The following is an 11,544-nucleotide window of genomic DNA, read 5'->3' as shown; positions in this document are numbered from 1 at the left end:
TTTTCGGGTGGGGGAAATGGGGGGTCGAGGTAAAGGGAAAGAGAGGAGGTGGGGGACGGGGAGGCTGGGCGTCGGTAGTGGGGGAGGTTGGGCGTCGGGCATGGGGGAGTCCAGACGTCGCTGGCCGGGGGTTGGGCGCCTAGCCACCGGCAGTGGTGTTGCTGTCGCTGGTGGCTAGGTAAGATGGTACGGGGTTTGATTTTTTTTTTTTGGGATTTGGGTTTAATATTAACCATGGTTAGTGAATTATATATAAAATAGCCATTCTCTTTGGTAATCAATAGTTCAGATTTACCAATGATAATAAGTTTTTTCACAGTTTACCACTTAGAAAAGTAGAAATGACAGTGTTACCAAAGAGAATTTCCCAAAAAAATTCAATATTAATGTTTAATTTGTCAATTTGATTAGACATAATTAAAGGGAGGAAACTTAAAAATTTATGGCGAGAATATTTGATGTCCATCAACGGTTACAAAATTTCAACAGTGAATTGAAGTTGAAGTTAAAATAATAATTTAGGTTTGCTTATTAATTGAATAAAAAATAATAAAACAATAATATATTGAGTAGTTAATACAAAGTTGCAAAATAAGGAGCATTACGGTCAAATCAGAAGTTACAACGTGTAGTTTAAATTATTCTATTTGGAACAATAAGTAGTGAGGGGCATTGATAGTTTGATGGTAAATTACTAAATTTTGTCTTATGTTTATTGGTTCAAATTATAACTCAATCATAAATTTGCATTGAATTTTGGTATTTAGTATTGATGAATAGGTCTTGACATGTCATTGCTTATGTGGTGCCAAATACATAAAGGGAGGGGTAACATATGTCAATACCATGTTATCTTATTGAGTTTTAATAATATTACTAGTGTGTGGCCCGGGCGATGCCCCGGGTTGCTAGTTTATACTTGTTGGTTTCGAGTTTAAGTCTTGCTTTAAACATTTTTTAGTTGCCAAACTCAATCATTACATAATGGAAACAAATAGTATAATAAAATACCAATTAACTTATCTAAGTAAACTATAATTTTGTTGGATAAAAAAACACAATTAATAAATGGCTAAGATGGTAAGACTTGTAACTTAAGACTTGTTGGTCTTGAGTTCAAGTCTTGTTATAAGCAAACCTAATACAGGTTGTGAAGGTGACATGTGGCACATATTGCTAACATGTCGAACTTAAAAAAGGTGACACGTGGAACATATTATGTTTTAGGAACGCTTTTTAATATATAACTAGTGTTCGGCCCGGGCGTTGCTCCGGGTGTTACTTTGAGTACTTTTTTTTATTATTATAAAAGAGTTTGAAACTGTTTTTTTTTATTTTTTTTATTTATTATTATTATTGTCTGTAAATTATAATAATACAATTACAATAATAAATAGTTTTGAATATTTTTTGCTTTTATTTCTAATATGTATTTATATATTTATGTGCATAGATAAAACATGATTAGTTTCTAGCTTAGATAGTAATAAGTTGGTCTTCATTCAATGAGGTCTTGTATTCAAACCTCATTGTATACATTTTTGGATAATCATGACATGAAACAAAAATATGCTAGAGATACACATGGAATGTTAAATGATGATGTGGCATTATACTATGCAAGAATGAGATACACGTGGCACATTGACAATTTTAGGAACGCTTTTTAATATATAACTAGTGTGTGACCCGGACGATGCCTCAGGTTGCTAGTTTGTAATTGTTGGTTTCGAGTTTAAGTCTTGCTATAAACATTTTTTAGTTGTCAAACTCAATCATTACATAATGGAAACAAATAGTATAATAAAACACCAATTAACTTATCTAAGATAACTATAATTTTGTTGGATAAAAAAACACAATTAATAAATGGCTAAGATGATAAGACTTGTAACTTAAGACTTATTGGTCTTGAGTTCAAGTCTTGTAATAAGCATTTTTTAGATGCAAACCTAATACATGCTGTGAAAAAAGGTGACACGTGGAACATATTCTGTTTTAGGAACGTTTTTTTATATAATAATAATAATAATAATAATAATAATAATAATAATAATAATAATAATAATAATAATAATAAGTATTGATAGTATATATATAACTTTTAAAAGTGGGAAGTTGGCAAGTTGAAATGCTCCTTAGTAATAGTGTGGTGACCTTTTTGCCCCTCAAAATATTCAATTACAGTTTTGCCCCTTCCCCTCTTTTTCACCTTTTTCTTTACCCCATCATTCACTTTTCCTCTAAGCCATATGTTTTCTGACCTTTCAGCTTTCCTCTTCTCTCCTCTCTTTTCACGTTCACAAGTTTTCTCAGCCAAAGCTAGGGTGTCGACACCTTCAGCCACGATGGCGGTGAGTTTCCTCTACTTCTTCACGTCGATCTCTCTCTTTCCTCGCTCCTCATCCTTCTCGCCTTCTTCACCATGGCCGCACTCGTAGCTCATCTTCCTCTTCTTCGGTAATTACTCGCTTTTGATTGAAACTGCGGTTTCAGCATTTTATTTTTGGATTAATGTGTGTTTTTTGTGTTTTGCTAAGGATGATGATGATGCTTCCATCGGAGTTTCGATCTCTTCTGTTACGGTTAGGGCTTTTGATTGTCTTTCGATTATTTTTGGATTATTTGAATTCGATTTTGTGATTTTTGAGTGTTGCTTGGATCTGATTTTTTATTTTGTTATTGTATGAAATGTAGGATGTTGAGGAAAATCTAAATCCTCCATTGGATCTCCTTCTTATCTCTCTCTTCCTTTGAAGTAGCTTTTGAGGTACGCTCATAATTTATTTAGTTTGGCTTTTAGGGTTTTGTTCTAATGGGTACTATTTCAGATCTTTCGTATTTATCTTTTACCCCAAAAAAATCAAACCTACCCCCATTGCCATCCCCTTTCCCTCTTTCCATGGCTGACGCTAGAATTTTTATTTCATTGAAGCAGTTTCGAAGCTTTCCCTCAGCCAGAAGCGGTTGCTCAAGTAAGTAGTATTTTTTTCCTTTTTTATTGTTGTAAAAGCTATTCAGTTTCACCTTTCTTTTCATCTCAAATCTTATTGATCTATTGAACAATTATGCGCAACCTTAATTAGGAAGTAAAGGATTCAAAATGCCCAGCAATGATGAGGGATTTGAAGAAATCAATGAATATGAACATTTATTTGAGAAAGTTAAACAGAGGTTAAAAACGGATCGATCTAAGGTAACCCTACAAATTTTTCTGGTTTTTTCTTTGATTATTTTCAATTTGATCGGTTTTTTGTGATTTTTGTGATTAAATCTGAAATGGGTACGTTTAATTGTTGAAGAAAGTTGCAGAAACTAGAGAGAAAACGAAGAAGATTATCTCTGAACATGCAGAAAGAATTGCCACACAAGCTGAAGAACGCAAGATTCATCAATAAGGTATTTATAAAGGTTATTTATAGATTTTGAGTTGTTTTGGCATTTGGGTTTTGGTTTAATGGTTTTGATTTATTGAATGTATGTAAGGTGTTTGTTTAAATGCGCCGCTGAAGTTTTGTAGGGTTTTTGTGATTTATTGTTTGATCTCAGGTTACTTATCTATGTGGTGTACTTGGGTTTGGAGGATTTTGCTTTCTACTTGGGGCAAGTGAGTCTTAAATTTCTTACCAATCTGGAATTTTGGTTTTGCAGCATTTATTTTGTTTTAGGTGTAGGTTTAGGTTGTTGAAGCGTAGTACTTATTGTCTAATTTTTAATTTTCAGGGTCACAAGATGTTCCTATGGTGTATTGTTTATTTTATGTCATATTTGTTCCACTTAGATGGATTTACTATCGGTACAAGAAGTGGCATTACTATCTTTAAGAAAGGGACCTCTGAAAACAAAACATGCTTTAGAAACTAAATGGGTTGATGGGAACACATTGAAGCATTTGCTCCAAATCCTTCTTGGCTCATTTTTCTTTTAGTTCTAACATTTTGACACTATTATTCATTGTTGGGGCTGGTTAATAAAGTATGCTTAATATAAGTGAGATAAAATTTGCTTGGTAGAGGTTACATTGGTCTTGAGCTTCGAAAAACCAACAATTTAGATGTCTGCAGAGTGGTTTACTCTGAGACTGAATTTTAATGATGATTGTTAATACAATTCAGAAACGTTTGAAATCTGATAATTATGTTATGGTTTCTGTTTCTTTGAATGCAGTTTGTCGATTGATCAATGAGGAGACTATTCCCGCGGTTTTGCCCCAGGTTGTTGACTTGCTTAATCACCCTAAAGAGGCTGTTAAAAAGGTTGTTATGGATTTGCATCGGTTTTATCAACAATCCTCGTCTTTAGTTTCACACCTTGTCTTGAATTTTCGCAAGGTGAAAGGATTTCTTTCCTTTTTTCTGCATTATGTAAATTATGGGTTTTGGGTTGTGGATAATATTGTTTATTATGACTTGTAATTTTGTTGAATCATTATGGGTTTCAAACTGTGCATTGTAGTAGTAACAGTTTGGTTGGCAAGGTGTGCCTCTTACTCGAAAAGTAAGATAATCTTTAGTTCCACATTTTTATACTTTTTCTAAAAAACTGAGTATTTTTTTGCTCATTTTGGTTGATTTTTTTTTTTGAAGGAAAGAAGGAAAGAATTTTGGTTTCAATTTCGTCGATTTATGTAATAATCTTTTGTGGAGGTTGCTTGTTTTTGTTTATTATTGGGTTAATTTTCTGGGAATCGGTTGTTTTTTTAGCATTATTGTCGAAATTCCGGTGATTGATTTGTGTTTTTTGAGTGAAAATGGTTGGTTTTAATTTGTTTTGGTTACCTAGATTTGGTTATTGTGTAATGTTTTGTTGATGGTGGTCAACAAGTTTGTTCTTTGGTTAAATTTATGCCTTATGGCCTATGGGTATGATTAGTGTTTCTATGTACCAGTGTATCAATTAATTGTTTTATATTATTTCTGGGTTTGTGAACAGCTTCAAACAGATTTGTAGGTACTTTCATGTTTTCAAGTGGTAATTTGAGGCCCGTGCTTGGGCATTTAAATTGAGTATTTGGGTTAGCTTGAACATATGATTAGTACTGAAGCTTTTCAACCCTTCCTAGAAGGTGGGGAAAGCTTACACATTGATGCTAATCACAAGCTAAACCACTTTAATTTGGTAGCTTCTTCAACAATAATTTGGGAAGTGCTTTGAGGTATCCTAAATCAACATACAACACAAAGATGGCGAAGAAGAGGAAATTTAAGTTCGTCTGAAGGGTAATTGTGGCTCAATGGTGCTGAAAGTTGGTCAGATTGTTGTAGTTATACGAAATCGACTTCATCACGGTGATCATGGATACAAGCTCTGGCATGACTCAGGCATAGCTACACTTGTGCTTTAGCTGTTCAGCACCCCTTTTGTTGGACTTTATTATAATGTAGTCTCAGTCCTAAATTCCTAATGTATCTTATGAGATAACTGATACTGTAGCAAAATATTAATAAGGTGTATTGTATATATGAATATGATTCAATTTTACTACAATATGAAACTTTATATGTAAGCTGTAACGATGAGCACATTTGATATGTCAATATGTTGATTATTTTAGTGAATGGGAAGGACTTGAAAGATATAACAGACCAGATGGAAGAAATAATTGTCAAACATGCTTTTTAGGAGATACATTTTCTATATGGTCCTCATGTTTATCGGTTTAGCGTGTGTGGTATACTGGTATATACAACTATACAAGTACTCTATAGACCTTCCTTTGTATAATTGTATGTACTTATCATTGAAGAATGCATCTAACATAGCTTAAATATTTCATCTACTCCGTAATAAAAACCTACCATACATTCATACCAATTAATTTAGTTGTGAATATGTATAGTGATTTGAAGAATTTTAACAAGTGTCAAGGAGTGAGCAAAAAATTGGGTATTCGATCCCAAATCCTAAAATAATTAGGACTCACCAGGTGAAGAGCAATGTTTTGTTGTTTTAAGTGAAGTGATGAAGTGCTTCGAACCTTGGATCCACTCTCGTTCACTCAAAAAACAATTATTGCAGGAGTTGAAGTATATCATCAGCTTCCTCCTAGCAAAGAAATAAAAAGAATAAAGGTCCTGACACCTTTTTAAAAAGCAAGAGCTATAACCATAAAGGAAAAGGTGGGAAAAGGGCCACGTTGTCATCAATAAAAAGAAAAATCAAGATGGCAAATTCTTCACATTTTACTCTATAAATCATCGCGACTGAAGAAAGTGGCCGAAGCAGACTGCCGAAATTTTATCTTGACAAGCCGAAGTTAGCCATTGCTGAAGCTTATCATGCCGAGCCAATGATTTGTTCATCCGAAGCTAATTGTCGAAGCTCAACATCCCATGCTTAGCTAAGGAATTGCAGCTAATAGCCGAGGTAATTAATTGACCGAAGCTCAGCCGAGACAAATGTTGTTTAGCCGAACCAAATTGCATCCGAGCCGAAGGTGGTTCACCCTCGCCGAAGCTTGACTCTCAGCCGAGACTTGTAACCGCCGAGCTGAAGTTGGTTCATCCGAGCCGAAAGTGGTTCCTTCGAGCTGAAGCTCAGCCGAGACGAATGTGGTTCAGCCGAACCAAATTTCATTCAAGCCGAAGGTGGTTCACCTTCGCCGAAGTTCGAGCTCCCAACCCTCGCCAAAGCTTGAGGTTCGAGCCAAAGGTTCTGCCGAATAAAGTTCGTCCGAGTAACAAAATAACAAATGTAGATTTTCCGTTCTAGTTTCGGTGGACTGCTAGAAGTAATGGTAGAAGCAATTTGTAGCTACCTAGATGCTCGTACCACAGAGTTGGAAACTGGTGTCTATCCAGCTTTAGATGAGTTTCTTTCTTTGAGCAAATTTATGCTATAGGTGGTGGAAATGCTATTGATTGCTTCTCTGAGGTTGAACTATTTGATCTGAATGTTGGTAAGTGGGTCCCTACCAGGTCAATGGCGCAAGAGGTAATGTACATAATTATTCATCCTGCTACTATCAAGTTTTTGCTCTACCTCAAAATTTATGTTTCTATGTAAGCAATCCTTTCGGGTTCAATTACATGCAGCAAAAACCACATTTGAATATCCATTCTTGCATTTTGATTGTGTAGCTGAATATCTTGTTCGCTAGAAAATTCACTGTTACTTTTTTTTAGTTTAGTTGAATTGTCTCAAAGTTCTTACTTGCTAGCTGGTGTAGTTTGTGGAATGAGTGTATCATCTGAAGGAAATGTGTCCTCGACTCTCGTGCAATTACTAATATAATATGGATCGTATTATGGAAATAATAAGTTCGTTTAGTTGGGTCGTCTTTACGTCTTGCTAGAGACCAATATTGATCATTGGGTTAAACTAATGCCAACTAAATGGATCATATGAGGTCACACGTTACAATGTTAGGTCGAACAAGAATACCGAGTCCAAAAGTTGGGCTTAGTGAATGATTGGCCATAAGGAGTAAGATAGGAATAAGTCTTCCCCTAATTAGATAATATGATTATATATAATAAAGGGCTTGGGGAAAAATAATACTGATGTTCATCTTTCATAAAGAAACAACGTAATATTTTTCCCTTCCTCTCTCTCTACAACCGGTTAGAAGTTCTCCATAGAAAAGGAGATTAATCTCTCCCGTCCAACTAGCATTGGTGGAGGTTCGATCTACACTTGTGGACCAATATTAGAGGAGCGACAATTGGGGCTCTAATCTCCGCAAAAAGGTAGAAGAAAGCTTGGGAATTCACGCATCAAAGGTTAATTCTAAACTATTATGTGATCCTTTATTTGTATATGTATGAGATCCTGTTTAGGTGCGTATGAATGAGATTCATGAAATTCTGCTTAGAGTACCTAAAACCCTACAGTGGTATCAGTTAGCCACTTGCATATAATTTATTGGTCACAATAATATGATTATTTTGATGTGTTTTATGTTAATTTTAATTTGATTAAGGGGAGGAATTGAATTATGGATCGAATAACCCAATTAAAATATGTTTTTGATTGATTGGAATTGTTTAAATGTAGATTTAATTGCTCAATTTTCTTCTTAACCCTAGACAAATTTTTTTAAGCCCTAAATGCATTAATTAATTTTCTGATTTTTGTTGTGTTATGAACCCTAATTTCGAAAATTAATGTGTTAATTTCATATTATTTGATTTAATTTCTCATACTTAAAAGTGTTTAGTGTGATTATATAATTCATAAAAGAGTTTTATATGAATTAGAAATCGAATTCTATGAAAAGCCCTAAATTATTTAAAATGGAGATTTTAGATTAATTTTCTGAAATTATGCATAAAGGAGTTTATGTTTAATTTAATTAGATCACCAAATTAATTTTGCAAGAGTTTTGAAATTAATTCAACTAAAAAAAAGGAGAATTAATAAATTGAGTGGGAGCAGCCACGACTGGGTGGCAGAGCCACTTGCCGATGGGCCACGGTGGCTGCTCCGGTGGTCAGGTGGGGCGGAAGGCAGTAGGAGAGGTCGAGCTAGGGGAGGGCAGTAGCATTACCGCTTGCTGCTGTCCTGGTTGGCTAGCGTGGTTGGGCACTTTGCCTGGCTGCGGGGATGGTGGAATCTACGGCTGGGCAGGGTGCTCAGTCAAGCTCTGGCGGTCGAACAATCTGGGGCAGTAGGTGCGGCAATTATGGGGAGGTTGCAGTGGCTGGATGTGCAACAGTTGCACGATTCCAGTCACTACACCTGATGGTTGGTGTGCTGGGCTGTTGCCTGGTGCGCCAGCCAGGGCTGCTATGGCTGGGCGACTGCCTGGCCGCGGCGGCTATCTGCTGCGGTGGCTGGGCAGTGTACTCAGTCACAGTCCCCTGTTTTTAAAAAAAAAAATTTAATTTTGAAATTTAAATTTAATTATGGATAAGTATTTCAAAATCTGTTTTTTAAGTAGATAAATGAGCAATTCCAATTATGGTTATTTGACTTGGTGTATTTGATTATCCATAATTTGATTTTTTAATCTAATTAAAATTAGATGGTTAACTAGTGATTAGGATGAAATTTTAAATTAGTTAAGATAATCCTAGAATATAAATGTGATTCATTTTCTTAGATTATATATTTATTTGATTTCATCTCATTCCTAATTTAAATATATAATATTTTAGTTATGGTAATGAATAATATGGAGATATTATCTAATCGTGTCTTAAAATATGTGATATTTTGAAATATACGTGGCCTTAATTAAGAAAATCTGATATTTTAGTTTAGGCAAAGTATGCTATGTGATTTATTATGTGGCAATTGTATGTTATATATGATATATTATTTTTGCTATAAATGACAAGTATGACCCAAAGTTTAAATTAGAAAATACGATATGCGTATCGTTGTGTTTTTTGTAATTTAAATACGATCTGCGTATCATTAAATATTTTTGTAATTTATTTTAATTATGAACTAGTTATTTAAATACTTGATAAATCCAAAGAAGAGCCCAAAATGAGAAGGCCCATGACGAAGGTGGATGGAGATCCATAAAGAGTTCAAGGAAGTGTCTAATCAAGCTTAGTTCTTAGGATTAGGGGCCATACTACCTCATATTTAATTTTATTGATTTTATTATTATTCTTAAAATGTTTATAAGTTTATTGAATGTTGTTATCAAATGCGCTATAGTTCACTAATTTATAACAACATAATAAACTTAAGTCCCACAAATATTGAGGCTTGCTTTTCCAAATATAAAGTACTTATTAAACCCTTGATTAATAGTAATGGGTCATGCCTCCGCAGGGTATTATTATTAATCTTGGGAGGTAAGGTGAAATTGCGAATTTTTCACACTTAATTTGGTCATCCTCGACAAAATCATCAAAAGCGTTTTAGATTTTGAAGCAAGGGGATAGTTGAACATGTGATGTTATCTATCCAACCAAGAATTACAAGAAGTTGTAATTAGTAAAGGAGTTTACTTATCTTGAAAATGTAACCTTAAGGAAGGGCCTCCGTCCGCTTAATGCTACATAGGGATGGGATCTTGGAATCACATTATTCATAAAGGGACACAAAATGAATATAGTGTAAAGTAGCTAAAATGATTTCAAAGGATGTTTGAATCATAAACTACTTTGATAAACATAGTTGAACTTTGTATTTATTTGCAAATATTATGTCTTAATTGATTAATTTTTGTGTTATATATGTTATCTCCTCGATTGAAATAAATATTGAGAAACGTTCTCAAAACTAAAAGAGTATCCGTAAACCATTATCCATGCTTTGCTAAAAAGGTTTTAAAGGCTAAAAGCAGTGTTAAAAACCTATTTAATAATGTCACATGTCTAATGATAGCTTCTAAGAACTCAAAAAGTTTGAATAATTGAATGGCTCCACCATTGACTCATTTTGAAAACGTTTCAAGTGATTGGAGTCGATGGAGAGGTACAAGACCTCTAAAGACAACATGATTGCGACTCACATGAAGAACCCAGTATTTTTCTTTATCTTTGATCAATATGATTGAACATGGTGAATGACTTGGATTTTCATACTGTCAAATGTTGACTAATTTAAGTGACATCATTCTTCACTTATTGCATGCGGTGTTAAATACAAGATTAAACTCCAACATGAATTGTGTTGAATGGTTTTAGCAAAATTATGTAAGATGCTTAAAGTAGTTGAGCATAGTATCATTTTGAGCTTGAAAGAAATGTTCTAGATGGTTCAAATGGGAAAGGGTTAAGAAGGATGGGGACGACAATAAAAGCCAAAGGATAAAGAAAAGACAAATAATTTGTCAATTCTTAATCTCAAGGTTACTAAAATGTCAAGTGCTATTACGAATAGCAAATGTTTAAATTGAGGACTAGCTCCAAGAGATTGAAAACTACCCCATAAAGTACAGTTGGAAGGTAAAGAATGGAAATGTTCCACATTAAGTATTTATAGAAATTGATTTAGAAAAAATCTACTTATTTGACATGTGATGTCAAGATTAACTCTCTCATTGAAGAATGAGGTTGAGCTAAAGAGTTGAAACTTGGATAAGGGAAAAGTAAATCTACAATGTGAGAAACAAATGTTGTTTTACATGTATGACTTTACATTTCACTTAACTATATATAGTTTAGCATTGACATAAATAATCGTTATTACATTCTTATTATAATCAAAACATCCTTCCATTGCAGTTATCACTGAATGTCAAAGATTCAAAGCCGAACAAATGTTATTTTGTGCTTAGTTGAATCAAGGGAAGTTTTGAAACGCTAAATAGGTTAAAGAGTTCTATATGTTAGATATAGATGAACCATTTCTATATATGAATCACTTCTAGAAATGTCAATTTGATCAAAATAAAATAGAATTGCATACGAAAGCTCCAAAGGGATGGACTTCTAACATCATAAGATTATGAATCCATTGATGTATGCGAATCATATTGTAGTTTGATGATTGAAAAGTTTATCTTTTGGAGAAAAGGTGACGTGAAATTATGGTTGAATACATAACGATGTAATTAAGAAACCTAAGATTCAAAGGCTAGAGATGAACATGGACACTTCATTTGAATATTATCACACATGCTTACATGAAGCATGAAAA

This window comes from Chenopodium album, chromosome 2 (genome assembly GCF_948465745.1).
Source record: "Chenopodium album chromosome 2, dcCheAlbu1.1, whole genome shotgun sequence".
NCBI classification, from domain to species: domain Eukaryota; kingdom Viridiplantae; phylum Streptophyta; class Magnoliopsida; order Caryophyllales; family Amaranthaceae; genus Chenopodium; species Chenopodium album.
The sequence above is the reverse complement of the archived record's forward strand: the minus strand, read 5'-3'. Positions refer to the sequence as shown.